A 17519-nucleotide genomic window follows, 5' to 3' on the forward strand; every position below is an offset into this window, starting at 1 on the left:
CAGATTCTTCCGGTTGCAATCCGAGGTATAATGGATGACCATGTCCGTGCAACGCTGACTGGGCTCTGTAACTTCTTCGACGTCATAACTCGGAAGTCGATAAGCATGAAGAAACTCGCAAGGCTCCAGGAAGAGATCGTGGTGATCCTATGTGAGATGGAGATGTACTTCCCGCCTGCATTCTTTGACGTGATGGTCCATCCGTTGGTCCATATAATGGATGATATCGTCGATCTAGGGCCGGCATTCTTACACAACATGATGCCGTTTGAAAGAAAGAATGGGGTCATTAAAGGATACGTTCGTAACAGGTCACATCCAGATGGAAGCATCGTACAGGGCTGGCTCACCGAAGAGTGCATCTCTTTCTGCATGAATTATCTAGACATCGAGGACCCTGTTGGTTTGCCTCAAAACAAGTACCTCCGTAGGTTCGAGGGAGTAGGCCACAAAAATGGAAGGAAGGAACTGCACGTGCACATGTCTGGTCGGAGTTCCGACTTTGACAGGGCCAACTTAGTAGCGCTACAACACATTGACTTGATCGATCCTTGGTTGAAAGAGCACAAAACCATGATAGAGAACAGTGGCAAGCCGATGATGACGGAAGCAGAAATATACGAGAGAGCACAACTCCTCTTTCGCGCTGGTTCAAAGACCACATTGTTGCTAATCCCCCACCAATGGATTCTGACAAGGATAAACTAGTATTGGCCTTGTCACATGGCCCCGCGCCCAACATCATGACTTACCAAGCGTACGATATCAACGGGTACACATTCTACACGGAAGAAAAAGACAAGAACAGTGTTTACCAGAACTCAGGGGTAACGATGGATTCCTGGACGGGTGACGTAAAGACTAGATACTACGGAAGAATCGAGGAAATCTGGGAGCTTAGCTACGCTGGGGAGAAAGTGCCGATGTTCCGTATCAGATGGGCTAAGAGCGTCAGAAAAGAAGACCGGTATTTCACCACCATGTTTCTACCCGAAGCCAACAAATCAAAGTCCACGAACGCCACCGCGCAGAATGAGCCATGGGTACTGGCAGAACACGTGCACCAATGCTTCTTCATAACCGACCCATCCAGGCCTAGCCGTGTTATCGTGAGGAGAGGCAAGAGGACCATCATCGGAATGGATGGAGTCGCCAACGAGGAAGACTTCGAAGGACAAGTCGGAGACCCAATGATGGAAGAATCCGAGGACGAAGACACAACATACACCACAAGAAGAAGCAGGACCACGCTACCGAGGTCAGGTCGACCCTTCAAAAGAAGAAGTCACGACACGGGGCTAAATTATTCAACGACGAGCAAGAAAAGCAAGAAGAAAGCGAAACACTCTTCTCAATCGATGATGTAAAACTTTATTTGCAATGTATAACTCATATTTTGTGTAATTCATAACTACTCATATTGTCATGGCCAATATTTTATGTATGACTAATTAATATTGTGTTGGTCAATATTTTATGCATGCATGTATATAACTCATATTTTTTGTAATGCATAAACTCATATTGCTTGGTTATTATCTTGAAAAGAGAAGGAAATAAAATAGTATAGGATTTGTGGGAAAAGAAAAGAAACATAAAAGAAAGTGAAAAGAAATAAAGAAAAGAATAAAAAAAAAGTGAAAAGAAATAAAGAAAAGAATAAAATGAAATGGCCAGCCAGGTTGGGGGTTAAGTCCCAGGTATAGCTGGGCTCACCTTATTGCCGGCGCACCACATGTTTGGTTCGCCGGGGTATAGTTATCCCCGGCGAACCAAACACGTGGTGCGCCGGCAATAAGGTGAGCCCAGCTATACCTGGGACTTAACCGCTGCGCGTGCTCTCTTCCTCTCTTCCTCACATCAATCTTCCCCGTACCGACGACGACGACCACCCGCCAGCGCCGCCACCCGCCGTTCTGCACCATCATCACCAGCCCCCCACCACCATCCACCTCCACCAGCCCCCCACCACCTGCCTCCGCTGTCGAGGAGGAGCCGCCGCCGCCGCTGTCGGATCAGGTCGAGGAGGAGCCGCCGCCGCTGTCGGATCCACCGCCGCCGTCGGATCCGCCGCTCGAGGAGGAGCAGGAGCAGGAGACCCGTACCTGCCGCTAGCCGCCGCCGTCGACCCCTGCTGGTAGTCAGGTAGGTCCACACCTCTGCCCCCAATGCCCCTCCGCCCCAAATCCCCCTCTGCCCCCATTGCTTTTTCAATGTTAGGGTTCATACAGAATGAACAAACAGCAATCAGCACTAAAATCATCAATTTGAAATTTTCTGGTTTGAAATTAAATGATGAAATGCAGTAGCAAATGATGAAATGCAGTAGCAAATGATGAAATGCACTCATATTCATTCTATGGTTTGAAATTTTGAGAGAGCACTACAATGAATTCATTCTCTGGTTTGAAATTAAATGATGAAATGCAGTAGCAAAAAATGGGGATTTTCAGTGCTTCTTTTCATGTTTTTTAGGTATGTTCATAATAATATGATGGTTCTCTAGTTGGCAGTAGCTCACTGGTTCAATTGTTTAGTCCCAAATGCTCATTCATGCTCACTGGGTGTAAATTAATTCGGTTCAAAATGCTCCTGCATCAGTACCTACTGCCAAAAAAAGAAAATGAAATAGAGGTTTGGCTCAAAATTGATTTTACTTGCAGTAGCTAAAATGAAAATTGATTTTGTTTAGTTAATTGGCCAGTGCATGTACAAGGTGAAGGAATGTCACTTTAATTCCACTTTAATTCCACTTTAATTCCACTTATAGGGTTAGGGTTAGGGTTAGCCAAGAATGGTAGGGTTAGGGTTAGCCAAGAATGCTAGCAGTAGTGGTTCTTCATTTAAATGCCTACTGCCAAGAATGCTAGGGTTAGGGTTAGCCAAGAATGCTAGCAGTAGTGGTTCTTCATTTAAATGCCTACTGCCAAGAATGCTAGCAGTAGGTTTACTTTATTTAAAAAGAACAAGTGATATGTTCATTCTCTGGTTTATTTAAAAAGAACAAGTGCTATGTTCATTCAGAGAACTAGTGCAAGTCAATATGATCCCTTGGATTTCTGCTTGGTTACCTTTGGTTAACATTGCAAGAAATAGGGTTCAAATTGGAAATAGGGTTCTCTGGTTTGAATTTTTGAATGCTAAAAATTGGTTTCAAATTCTAGCAGTAGGTTTCAATTTTTCATTATAAGTTATACATAAAATTTTGAATGCTAGCAGTAGGTTTCATTTAATTGATTTAGTTAAATGCTAAAAATTGTTCTCTGGTTGGAAATTGTTCTCTGGTTGGAAATTGTGATATAGAAATAACTAAATGAAAAAATGTAAATAGCTAGTATTAGTTGGTTTAGTTGATAAAATTTGTTCTCTGGTTGGTTTAAAAAGAACAAGTGCTATGTTCATTCTCTGGTTCATTTAAAAAGAACAAGTGCTATGTTCATTCAGAGAACTAGTATACATTTAAATTATATAGATGTTCATGCTATTCTATAAATTCTATAGATGTTTGCTGGCTAAAATTCTGGTTCAATTCATTCTTTTAAATTCATTCTCTGGTTCAATTCATTTATGCTTGTTTGAGAATTTGAGATATGGTGGTATGGTGGTTCAATTCATTCTCTGGACAAAAGAAAATGCCATTGCAGAGAAAATGGTCCCCTTAACCAGAGAAAATGGTCCTCTGTAGAAATGGAGAAATGTTTCCTAGAGCAAAAGCATGTTTCACCTAGCTTGTTTGATATGCTCTAAAATTTATGGTATTATCTTGATGTTTAAAACTTCTATTGAATTTGAAATTAGTATTGCAAGAGTGTAGGATCTTGCTAATTGTTGATGTACATGTTTTGTGGTTTGAACAATTCTTAGACTGTTGTTTAGTAACATCCTATTGTTGTTAGTAGGACACACTGGGATGTCTATTCCTAAGTTGTCATGTTGGACATCTGTGCACTTGGTGCCGCAGAACTGTTGAACCTTCAAATTCTATTGGGATCTTTGCTTTGTTGAGCCTTCGAATTCTGCTATGATGCTACATTGCTGCATTTGAAACTTGACTGTTTGCTGGCTTGTTTGATTTCCTCTATAGTTTGTGATCTTACCTGTTGTCTGCACTTTTGCTGAATCATGAAATAGTGTGGTAAGATGGTTGCTATATATACATCTTTGTTTTCTAGTTTGAAAAATTCTCAGCATGTAGAAAGGAAGAGATGTTATCTCGGTAGCAGAAAGTGCACATGGAAGTTTCACCCAACATATTTGATTAGCTATGCAATTTGTGGTCTTATTTGATTGTTCCCATACTTCGGTTGAATTTGGAATTAGCCTAGCTGGAGTGTATGATGCTGCTAAGCAGAGTTTGATGGAGGTTGTCAAGTGTTATTCACTATGTTCATTCTCTGGTTTTAAATGGAGGTTGTCAAGTGTTATTTTTATGCTGATGTAAAATGCCACTTTGTAATGTATATGCTAAAAAGCTAGCTACTGTAATTTATGTGGTGATGGTTATGGTGATGGCATGGTTATGGAGATGGTTATGGTTATGGTTATGGCATTTCTATGTTTGCATTTCTGTTACAGGGGATTGAGTTGCTATTGAGTGCCGGAATGTCGATTCATTTCCGTTCCGGCAATTCTAGCACTCGGCATGACCAATTTTTAGCAAAGGTCATGCCGAATTTTTCCGTGAATTCTAACTCTTTTTCGTCTTCTATTAGTGCAAGCCACCATGTCGTCTCAAGAAGAGTTAGAGGAGCACTACAATAGGCACTTCTTTAGGACGGAGGAGGATGCCGAGGCCGCTGGTGTTGGCGGCGACGAGGACCATGAGATGGAGGATGCCGCTGGGGGTAGTGCCGACGAGCCGAGCGGCAACGAGGCAAGCGCCGCCGCCGGGGGTAGTACCTACGAGCCTAGCGGCGATGAGGCAACCGGCGCCGCCGGGGTGGCGGCGAGACAAGCGGCGACGATCCCTAGCGCCGCCGCCGGGAGTAGTGGCACCGGGACAAGTGGAGCCAAGAGGCCGCGGAAGGCAAGGCGCCAAAACACGGTCGGCACCGGCAGAGACACGATCACGAGGTGGACCCCGCCGGTGGTTTGCCGGTGTTGCCTAAGGATGTTGCCAAGGGGTACGGCAACCAAGCGGCATGTATCCTCCGAGAGGTCGTCAATCTCAACGAGACGGACCTCCGAGCTGAGAGCAAAGCGCCTTTGCGAGCCCAGCTCATTGCGAGGTTGCACGCACGATACAAGTTCCTAGGCAACTACGCCTCCGGTCATCAAACCAACAACATTGTGAACTCACAAGCCCTCCTGAAGTTCACCAAACACCTCAGCAGCTATAAGTACATGGTGCGGAGGCTGATTGCTGAGGGCAAAGGTTTCGAAGAGGTCCACTCCGCCTTTCCGCATGTCACCCGGGCGGACTTTGATGCTTTTGTGGCCAATGAAGAGCTACAAGCAACCAAGAATCGCAAGTTGTGGGGAAGGAAAATCGGGGGCTTAAAATCGGCAACCAAAACCATGGGTGCCGTTGGTAAGAGGGAAAGGAGCCCTATTGGGCGAAGGAGGACGAGGCGTATGTAAATGCCGGCATTGAGAACCCTGGCTCAAGTACAAGGACCCGCTTGAAAGAAGATTCATCAGGTCCCGGTACCATAAGAAGAAACTAACCGGGGAACTTGTCACGGACCCGAAGGTCGTAACCGACATAATTTGGTTCACGAACGACCGAGAAGGTCCTGGCGTTGGAGAAAAAACTGGTAAGCAATTTACCGGTTTTATTAGATCAAGTATCGTTCATATAATAGTAGCAACATTTCTAAATGGTTCGCGTTTCTTCCGCAGGAAGAAGAAAGACAAAGACTTTCTCAAGCCTCCCAAGGTGACGAAGGCTCCTCGTCCCAGCGTCGACGGGCAGGGTAGCCTGGGACAAGCCTCTCGTACGGGCGCTAAACATCGTTAATGAGCATTCACCGACGAGAAGGCCGCATAGAGGCCGTGTGGCTGGCGCCGGTACAGGCTACAAGCATGGTCACTATGGCTTGTCGTCTGCGGCCGATAAAAATGCGCGTAATGAGAGGAAGCAGCGGGAGGCGGAGGAAATGAGGGAGTCAATCCTAGCCCAAGTCCAAGCTGGTTTGGTACCGCAACCGGTACCGCAACTCAAAGCTACACTCGTACCTGAAGTCAAAGCTGAAGTCGCCCGGAGTCCAAGCAGATTTCAATGCTATGCAAGCGTGGTATGAGGGTGGCAAACAAGGCCCCCCCGAAAATGCAAGTGGTTAGCTTCAACGGCAGCAACTCGATGGTGCCGCCGTCCGCCGGCAATGACAATGTTATAATGGAGACTCCTCCGGCCGCCGGCAATGTCGCTGGTGCTAGGGATTCACCGTCCATGCCGGGTAGCAGCCCCTCCGTCACTTGCACGCCCGCCGCCGCATGTGCTGGCCCGTCGACATTAGCCGAGCTCAACGCCCTCACGGTAATTAACTAATGTGTACATCAAGTTAATATATTAGTTTCGTCATCCTTGCCCTCTCTCTAACGCCATACACATGTTCTCGCAGGGCGCTCTCGACGCCATGCACCTTTTTGATGAGAGTAAACGACGAAATCAAAGACGTCGCGAGGGGGTCCATCATTCGGCCCCTGGATAAGAAGTGGCACACACGAGATATGGCGGATGACGTTTACCGGGTTGAAGTGGATCGGGCGTTACCGGGCTATGAGGATTTGTTTCCTCCTAATCAACCGCATGGTGCCGATGACGATAGCCCGTTGAATCTGGCCTCACTGAAGGGTTGGGTACTGCTATGGCCGAAGACCCTAATTCGGATCAACACCTACTCGGGGTCGACGGCAAGCAAAGACAAGCACCTTGCGGCGCCACATGTCAGCGTCCCTCCACGACAGCCAGAGGCGCCCGTGGTCATCGCCCCACCAGAACGGCCAGCTGCGCCAGAGGTCAGCGCCCCACCACAACAGCCAGCTGCGCCAGAGGCCGAGGAATATGAACGTGACAACTTCCAATGGGATATTCCTACGTCTTCACAAGTTGTCCATGAGGATGCGCCGGGCTTCAAATATGTGTGCTCCAAGAAGCTGTTCGATTCTCAAGAAACGGCTGATGAGGAGGAAAATCTGAGGAGGTCGCCACCGCCGCCGTCAAAAATATGTTGAGCCCAAACACACTCCGTGCTACGGCCACTACGGCGATGGATGGTCCAGCACTACAACCCAAGAAGAGGAAGAGGGCAAATAAGAAGGACGCCCAAGACAAGGCGGCGGCGGCCAAATCCAAGGACAAGGTCCCACTCCTTGACAAGTTGCCAAACAATTGGCGACCTCTGCATCACTTGGGTCAACCGATGCTGCCGGAGCATGTCGTGAAGAAACTCACCCCGGATATGAGGAGCTTGCATGAGACTGTCTTGCATGTGGAGAACCTTCTTCTCAAATCAAAAGATCCTGGTTACCCTCTCTTCGTGGCGAAGGTGCCAGCGGCATGAACTTCGTCGAGAAGTACCCCGCGGACTTGTGCTTCATCCGGTTCAACGACATCTTCAGCATCTATCGCATGCAAGCGCTCCACTTTAGTGTGGTTCGCCTAGTTGCTCTTAGCATGTCTTCCCAGATTGTTAAGGAGGGGACGCCGACCATCGCGATCATGGACCCCTTCTATATGCGGGAGAGCATCATATGCAACCCTGGGGATCGCGCGATTGCCACCCAGCAGGTCGAGGATTTCATCTTTGGCGAACATTAAGAAGGGCGCCATTCTCATCCCTTACTTCCCGAGTAAGTAATCACTCGCTAGTCCCCCATCACCATTCTATCCTATATCTCCATTTGCATTTCCAAAGGTTAATCCGTGTGTTTTCCGCGAGAGACAAGTTCTGCACCCTCATCGTCGTGCACCCGCAACACACGCATGCCGTCTCTCTCGACTCGGGTAGGGACCGCAAGAAAGACTACTCCCACATCAGGGCCCTTCTCAATGATGCTCTCACCGGCTTCGCCAACAAGGCAGGCCCCCTCAAAGTAGAGAGGAAATCCCGAGGAGGCTTCGTCTTAACCCACACAACCAACTTCCCTGCCTCGGGCGATCGACGCCCGACAATGGGATGGACGCGTGGTACGACATCCTTCAGATGCAGGAGTACATAAAGTACGCAGATGACATGTTGCTGCCAGATAATCTCAGAAACAGGTTTGCAAACATGGCGGATGTCCCTGATAGAGAGATTAGAAAGAAGCGGGGTCGCATCCAGCAGTTCATTTGCACGATAATCCTGCAGGATGTCAACAGTAGGTCTGGCGAGTTCTTCTACGGCTATGGTCTACCACCTAATGACGAGATAGACCTCCTCTTGGAGATGTCGCGTGATGAGAGGCCGTTCAACTCGCTTGAGGGCTGCCGTCCCTTCCCCCCTAGGCGTACAAACTGATCTAACGACGGGAACACTTGCTAAACCATGAACGATATGTCCTTGAACTTCCGTCTGTAATAATTGTTATATATTCCCATAGAATCGACTAGTTGCTTTTATTTAGTTGTATGAATGTGCATGTGAACATGTGTCTGTAGTTTCATTTACTTTGCTATATATTTCAAGATTATGGCGTACATAGCTTAATAATTATTTGCATTTACTCGACCACTACTTGCCTCGTATTTGGAGTTCGCCGATGATTAGAATGTTCGGTCAATCGTACACTCGGGGTGGAGCCAGTGAGCCTTGGTGCGACGGCCACAAGTATCAATCTATTGTGCATCCTACCTAGCCTCACTGACTCCATCCCTGGATGTTAATATTTGTTTCGACCGACAAAGTATGAGGCACGCTATTTAATTCGTACTACTTGTCTTCTATTTGAGTTCGCACTTCTTAATTGCATTGGCCGATGATTAAAATGTTCGGTCACTTGTACACTCCGGGGTGGGGCAGTGAGGCTTGGTGTGAAGGCCACAAATATCAATCTATTGTGCATCCTACCTAGCCTCACTGACCCCATCCCTGTATGTTATTATTTATTTCGACCAACAAAGTATGAGGCACATGCTATTTAGTTCATACTACTTGTCTCTTATTTGAGTTGGCACTTGTTCATTGCATTGGTACTAACGTTTTACTTGTCTTGTGAATGGAGATGCCGACGACATATGTCGTGTACAAGGGGAGGGTTCCTGGAGTCTACGACGACTGGGAGGACTGTCGGAGACAGGTGCACCGTTTCAGCGGCAACAGCTACAAGGGATACCCCACTAGGGTGCAGGCGGAAGGAAGATACGCCCGTTATCTAGCGGGAGAGATGAGGGACATGAGGAGGAACCGGATGAAGACCATGGCCTTCGTGATGATGGTCATGACCATGTTGGTCATGTTCTATGTGATTCTAGTTTAGGTTAGGACCTACATTGTGAGGTGTATGACGATACTTGTGACGACTATGTACCAAGACTTCTAACTTTGTGAAACTTCATCGTTCGGTGTTGCATATGCACATGTGTTGTATGAATCAACACATTCCGAAACGAGACTTGCGTATTTGTGTACTGATACCGAAATGAAACTTGGCTCTCTATGTGCTTCTCATATTGCATGTAATACTGTATAAATATGAACTGCGTTGTAAATATATACTGCTGTCAAAATTGTATTGTAATATGCTGGAAAAAAGTGGAAAAAAGAATTTTCGAATTAATTGCCGGCGCACCTAAATGAAACATTGCCGGCGCACGTAGCATGCGCCAGTGCTGGAAGCACTACTGCCAGCGCACCTGATAGTGCGCCGGTGGAATAGATCTTTGCCGGCGAAGCAGGGTGGTGCGCCGGCAGTAGCTGAGATATCGCCGGCGCACTACCTGGTGCGCCGGCAGTGTCCGTTTATCACCGGCGCGTTCGCACCGGCGGGCTCGTGGTGCGCCGGCAATGGGGGTTTTAGGTGCGCCGGCAATGGGCCTTTCCCTAGTAGTGGAGAGTGTGAATGTGTTCAAAAAAGAGAGGAGAGTGTGACTATGACCCGACACCCGAGTAGGAGCAGACGGACTATAGGAGTAGCCCCATCATTACAGTCCATTAATCGTGCTCCCTACAATAAATAAGTGAAACGTCCCAGGCTTGTGTTGTCTAATCAAATCGATGGCCATGTCAGTATTATGGTGAACAAATAAAACAAATACACACCAACCTTGTTCTTTTTGCAACATACACCAACCTAGCAAGGCATCAACCTTCTCGCCATCAACTAGGACTCCGTGGCTCCGTCCCACCAAAGTTGTCTCAACTTTGTAAAAAAAATACATCTATCCATCTAAATTTTAACAATGGTGAGACACTTTTGGTGGGACCGAGGGAGTACAAAAAAACTTTACTACTGCTAGTATCGGCCACTTTTCGAAAAGTAATTCAAATTTTAACTGAAGGCGTGCTATTTTATGGTCCTGAAAATTGCCAAAAAAAATACAACCAAAAAATGCAACAGATCCATGTTAAGGGGGTACACCCTACGCAATATACATTAAGAAACATCGAAACTTCAGCGACCTTGTAAGAATGCCCATGACAGTGCAGTTTTGCCAAATTAGGAAGAGACGAAATATGAATTCAACCAAAGAAATCTAAACGAATCCTTAGACAATAGCATAGTTAACACGTTCAGAAAAAAATGATGACTCCAAGAGAACAACATTAGCAAGAAATACTCCATTTTAGTTTGAACTTGCAGTCACATACATATACTAGTAGTACTGCCAAAATACTATAATACTCCGAGCTGCATTCTAGCACTCCAACTAGCTAGCTAATAATTCTGGAGTAGTAGTACTACTATACAAGTCCAAAATACATCCGAACGAACCCTACTTCGAACTAAACTACTCCCTCCGATCTTCGAGTAACTACATTGCAGTATGACTAAACGAAGATTATTGTATAACCTTCTTGTTGATGCAAACGCAGATAGGCAACACACGCTGCCCTCCATTCTGCTTCGCGTAACGGGGCGGCACCGCCAGGATAGAAGTGAGCTGCTGCAACATGACCGAGCTAGGCGTCGGGGAGCTCGTCGGCTCGATTACCGCCATCAAGGTGTCCGTCGAGAGGTCACTGGTCCCAGCCGGCGCCGGCGGACCAATCACCAGCAGCTGCGCCTTGTACATCGGAAACAAGCACGCGGCTGATGACCCACAAGTATAGGGGATCGCAGCAGTTTTCGCGGGAAGTAAATCCCAATTTATTGATTCGACACAAGGGGAGACAAAGAATACTTGAAAGCCTTAACAGCGGAGTTGTCAATTCAGCTGCACCTGGAAACAGACTTGCTCGCAAGAGTTTATCAGTAGTAACAGTTTTATAGCAGTAGCAGTAGTGAAATAACAACAGCAGAGTAACACGGACAACAGTAGTGATTATAGTAAACAGCAGGATTAAAATACTGTAGGCACGGGGACGGATAACGGGCGTTGCATGGATGAGAGAAACTCATGTAACAATCATAGCAGGGCATTTGCAGATAATAATAAAACGGTGTCTAAGTACAAAGCAATCAATAGGCATGTGTTCCATATATAGTCGTACGTGCTCGCAATGAGAAACTTGCACAACATCTTTTGTCCTACCAGCCGGTGGCAGCCGGGCCTCAAGGGAATCTACTGGATATTAAGGTACTCCTTTTAATAGAGTACCAGAGCAAAGCATTAACACTCCGTGAACACATGTGATCCTCACATCACTACCATCCCCTCCGGTTGTCCCGATTCTTGTCACTTCGGGGCCATTGGTTCCGGACAGCGACATGTGTATACAACTTGCAGGTAAGATCATAAAACAATGAATATCATGATGAAACAATAACATGTTCAGATCTGAGATCATGGCACTCGGGCCCTAGTGACAAGCATTATGCATAACAAGTTGCAACAATATCATCAAAGTACCAATTACGGACACTAGGCACTATGCCCTAACAATCTTATGCTATTACATGACCAATCTCATCCAATCCCTACCATCCCCTTCGGCCTACAGCGGGGGAATTACTCACACATGGATGGGGGAAACATGGCTGGTTGATGAAGAGGCGTCGGTGGTGATGATGGCGATGATCTCCTCCAATTCCCCGTCCCGGCGGAGTGCCAGAACGGAGACTTCTGGCTCCCGAACGGAGTTTCGCGATGTGGCGGCGTTCTGGAGAGTTTCTGGCGACTTCGACTTCTCTCCGTGCGTTTTTAGGTCGAAGGCAATAAGTAGTCCGAAGGAGGGCGTCGGGGGCTGACCGAGGCCGCCACACACTAGGGCCGCGCGGGCCCCTCCTGGGCCGCGCCGGCCTAGTGTGTGGGGCCCTCGGGCCCCCACCTGGCTTGCCCTTCTGGCTCCGCCAATATTCTGGGAAAATAGAACCTTCTGCATAAATTCCGAGGATTTTCCTGAAAGTTGGATTTCTGCAAAAAAACGAGACACCAGAACAGTTCTGCTGAAAACAGCGTTAGTCCGTGTTAGTTGTATCCAAAATACACAAATTAGAGGCAAAACAATAGCAAAAGTGTTCGGGAAAGTAGATACGTTTTGGACGTATCAGCGGCCGACCTGATGCACACACAGGACACAATGGTGGTCGGGCCGAGCGCGCCAACGGTGATGGCGAACACGCTACCCTCTTCTTCCCCACTGCCGATGAACAGGTGTCCCCGCGGTTGTACCGGAACACGAACTATGCACCAGGCGGGTATGCCATACTGGAACGTAAACACTGGGATGGAGTTGGATGCTTGGTGGTGTACCAGGAGCTCCCACGGCGGGCCGGTGAAGCTGCAGCCGGTATTGATGGCCTCTGTGCAGCCGCACGGACCATGCGGGCACGCGATATAGCTCTGGCAGCCGACGCACTTGACAATTACCCCAGATCGATTCGACGGCGGCAATCTTGCCCCAGATCGATTCGACGGCGGCAATCTTGCCCCAGATCGATTCGACGGCGGCAACCTCGCCGGCTGCTCGCACTTCTTGCACGGGTTCGGCGCAAGTGACAAGGGATTAACTTGTCAATGCCTATGGATTGTAGGCTAGGGTTTAGTTAGAAGTAGAGGGTAAGTAGATCTCGAAGGTTTCAGCCGAAAAGTACTCGACGATTGTGAAAACTAGGGTTTGCAGACAATGATTCGGTTGATTCTTCGTCCCTCGACTCCCCCTTTATATAGGAGGTGGAGTCGAAGGATTCGTGTTGTACAAGTTTACAGAGTTCGGGACGGTTTCTAACTCATCCCGCCAGATTACAAGTAACACTTCCTATTACAACTCTATTTCTTCCTTAAACGCATCTTGGGCTCCCGAATCTTCTTATTCTTCGGGTAGTGGGCCTTCAATAAACCCCGGGTACTATATTCGGCAGGCCCATTTGGGATGCCTATGTCAGTAGCCCCCGAGATTTTGCTTGAATTGTAAAGTCAGGGAAAATCTCCACTGTTTATTTTTACCCGAAAGCCTTAACTTTCTATATTTCTTCTCATAAAATTCTATATTGTACAGGGATATTGGTAATTGGGGCTAGTTCATCTGACGGATCAGGTACTAGTTAACTGCTCTAGTGGCAATCCGCAAAAACCTACTTCAAAATCACGTCCCTGGACATGATCTCGGGATACTGGTGTAAACTTCGACAGGTGCCGCTTAAGGTCTTACCATTCTGTCGAGTCCCAGTCAAATCTATCGGGTACCTAACGCGTCCGTTAGGATTTTTCTTCGTATCTGTTGATACGGATAAAAGTAGCAGAGCGCAGTCTTTGGCGATGCCACGCCCAGCAGAATGGATTCTGGGGTCTTACCTTCGCAAATTTGCGGCATTCAGAAATTGATCGCAACTTTGGCGTTCTGAGAATATATTGTCGAGTGCTTTTCCGGCTGTTGGAATGGCACATTTTATTGAGTCAAATATGACTTATATTGTTCTCCCGATGGGAGTATATGTAGAGTTAATTATAACTCGAAATATACTCTCTTGCTCTTCTATTTTTCCTTTGTTAATTTCATCGGGCACGCGAACAGCGTTCCCGATGGGAGTAGCCCCGAGGCTACAGCCAAGAACTTGTGCTTGGTTGTAGGCTCAACATTTTATTCCACCTTGTCGCTATTTTGTCATTATTTCGCAATATGAACTCTTTCCTCTTCTTCTTCTTCTCTCTCTTTATTTTTATATTTCTCGGGTGCGCGAACAGCGCTCCCGATGGGAGTAGCCCCCGAGGCTACAGCCAAGAACTTGTGCTTGGTTGTAGGCTCAACATTTTCTATATTGTCATACTCGAAATTTTACTTTTTGTCGGAGTAGCCCCCGAGCATTTGGGCAAAAACTTGTATTTGATCAAAGGCTCTCGAAGTATTGAATATTTCATCCTGTCGCCAATCTCTGAATACTTCCTTGTCGACATTCTTCACTTAATCAAATTTACTTCATCCTTGACAAGTAGTCGTGAATTTTCTGTCCTGTGGGTCCATTGCTTCCACCACGTTGACACGTCGTGCAAGTGGGGGACACACGTCCTCCGCTTTTTCTGGCGCACGTACGGTAACGCCTATCTCAGTAAAAATACCTTTTTACCCTTGTTTCTAGAAGATCTATTCTCACCACACGATTTCTCCATCCAACGGCACGCTGCTTCACCCGATTCTTATATAAACCTTTCTTCAACCTCCGTTCATCCCCTCGCTTGCGCCGCTCATCTGTTCCCCTTCGCAAAACTTCTCCTGCGCCCGAATCTCTCCAAGCTTCCGCACTCACAGACCTTACTCTGCCCATTGCCGTTGATGCCACCGCGCACGCGACTCACTCGCCACAGCACTCCGGAATCCAAGATGGCTGCCGAGGATCTTGAGTGGGAGAGATCCAAAATCTCCAACCAAGACACCAACATGCTGAAGAGGCTTGGCCTCATGAAGAAGGAGGACGCCATCCGCTTCCCCAGCGAAGAAAGCTACCCCAAGCCTCCAATGGAGTACCGGGTTAGTTTTGTTGATCATCTAATCCGCGGCCTTTCGACCCCAATCCATGATTTCCTCCGCGGCCTTCTTTTCGTTTATGGGATTCAACTACACCAGCTTGACTCCCAATTCCATCCTTCACATTTCTATTTTCATCACGCTTTGCGAGTGCTTCCCTTGGAATCACTCCTAATTGGATTCTTTGGAAACGAATTTTCTGCCTCCGCCGCAATGGCTCCCACAACGTCACTTATAACATAGGTGGCGTTGTAATCTGTGTTCGTGCGATGTCGACTATTTCGACGTCAAATTTCCCGACTCTGTCCAAGGATGGCGCAAAAAGTGGCTCTACATTCACGAAGAAAGCGCCAATTCTGTGGAGCACAACATAGTTCCTTTTGACGGAAGTGCCGGGATTCAGCGTCGCCGTTCTGGGATGCCGAAGCTTACGAAGAAGAGAAAAGGCGACAGAGGCGCTCATGGCTCGTATCCATCATCTTCAAAACACTCGAGGCAAAGAGCTATCTGGTGTTCAAATTACTGCCTACTTCCTTAGGATTAGAGTGCAGCCTCTTCAGGCTCGCAAAAATCCCCTTTGGACGTATTCTGGTGAAAATGACGCCAACAGAGTTTCCAGTGATCTTTCTGTAAAGGACCTGGAAAAATTGGTTCGAAGAATTTCTCGATTAGGCAAGAAGGATCCTATTCCCTCCTCCTGTCGAGTGGAACCATACAGTGCTTCTAATCCTCTTCCCGAGGTATTTTGTCTTCTCGAATTTCTATCTTGTTCTGATTTGTTCCTTGTATCTTATTGCGGTGGTATCTCACTTATTCTCTTTTGTCACTATTTCCTTGTAGAATCATCCTACTATGGCTTCCCTTCCTCCTCTTCACGAGGATGGAGAGGTCGAATAAAGAGCCGTTGTCGAGGAGGACAACCAGGAGACCCCCTCTTGTGTTAATGAACCCGCAGATTCTCGAAAATCTGCGGGATCTCTGAGAAGGATGCTGCCTACGAAGGTACAACATCAGCACAATCTCCTCCTCCTCTTTGTTTCTCCGAAGAGCAAAAGGAAAAGGAGCAATGCCGAAGATTCCGGGACCTCGAAACCCGAAGAAAGCTGCTCCTTTACCTCGAAAAGCAGCTTATGATCCATACATCGAGAGTATCATCAGCTCGTAGGTTCCTTGCTCTTTTCCTTTTCTATTTGAAGAATTTTATTTTGCCTTGCTTTTTATGCTGCCACTATTTTGTCACGGTGATGATGAAGAAACACCAACTTTAGATGTGGCTGCTCGAACGAGCACGTCACATACTTTAGTTATTTCGAGAAAAACCGGTTGAAGGGGAGGAATCGTCGCCTCCTCAACAAAATGTTGATACATCTACTCCTCCTTCGAGCCCCGTGCCCCTTCACCAAAAAGGGCACGGGTTGAAAAGATTGTTGATCCTGCCCCTCGGTTGGGCGGTTCGTCGACTTCTGCTCTTAGATGATGTAAGTTTGTCGGCATCTATATTTTCCTTATTTTGTTTTTTCACACCTTTTCTCTTTTTCATGCCGACGTTTCTTTTGATGTACTTACCTTTGAACAGCCAATGATCAAAGAGCTTCTTCGGATCGGGTCCCAATTTGTTGGGTACCGTGAATATGCCGCTTGAGCCGAAGGTAACGACTTTTATACTTGCTATTTTTCTTTGACTTTCTATTCCTGTTGCTTGTCGCTATTTTTTGATCTTTCTTTTCTTTCTTTTTCATATCTCGACAGAAAAACTTTCGAGAGGCCAACGAACGTGTCGACGCACTTGCTCAAAAACTCGAGCAAAGTGAGGCGGCTCGCAAGAAAGCTGAACTTGCTGCTAGTGAAGCCAAGGCCGAGGCTGATGAAGCCAAGGTGAAAGCTGCTAGTGTTGAAGCGTTGCAGAAAAGTCTCACAGATGCTGAATCTGCCTTGAATGAGCAGAAAACTGCACAAGCTGCACGTGAGCAAGATATCATCAAGCGCTTGAAGTCGCAAAGTCGACGTACGCTAAGTAATATCATCCATCCCTTCTGTTTTATTGTACGTCCTGTTTCTTGGTTTTCGACTAATGTTCGGTCTCATGTGGCAGCCCAAACAGACCAAGATTTTGACTTGGAAAATCCCGTCAAGGACCCTCTTCTTGACGCACTTTCTCTTCTGGAATTTCATGGGCGTGAAATTCGCGAAGGCGTGGCCAATGCCAGTGCAAGTTTGTCGGCGTTATTCCCCTACTTCTTCCCGAAGAAAGAGGAACCTTCGACTTTCCTTGCCCTTGCCAAGCTTTTCAATTCGTCGGAAGACCTGGGATTGAAGATGCGTCGGGAGAATATGAAGGTTCTTGTCGAGAGTACTGTTGCCCTGGTTGCTGACAGCCAACAGACGCTTGATTGGATGAAGGTTGGCGACACCAGTCAGATAGAGCAGTCAAGATGGAGGTCGCTGATCAAGGCGGCCAAGCCCAACACGAAGAAGATCTTGGCGTATCTGGGGATCAAGCCAGCTTCAACTCCTAGCTCCTCGAGGCCGGAG

The sequence above is a fragment of the Lolium perenne genome, chromosome 3 (genome assembly GCF_019359855.2).
Source record: "Lolium perenne isolate Kyuss_39 chromosome 3, Kyuss_2.0, whole genome shotgun sequence".
NCBI lineage: Eukaryota > Viridiplantae > Streptophyta > Magnoliopsida > Poales > Poaceae > Lolium > Lolium perenne.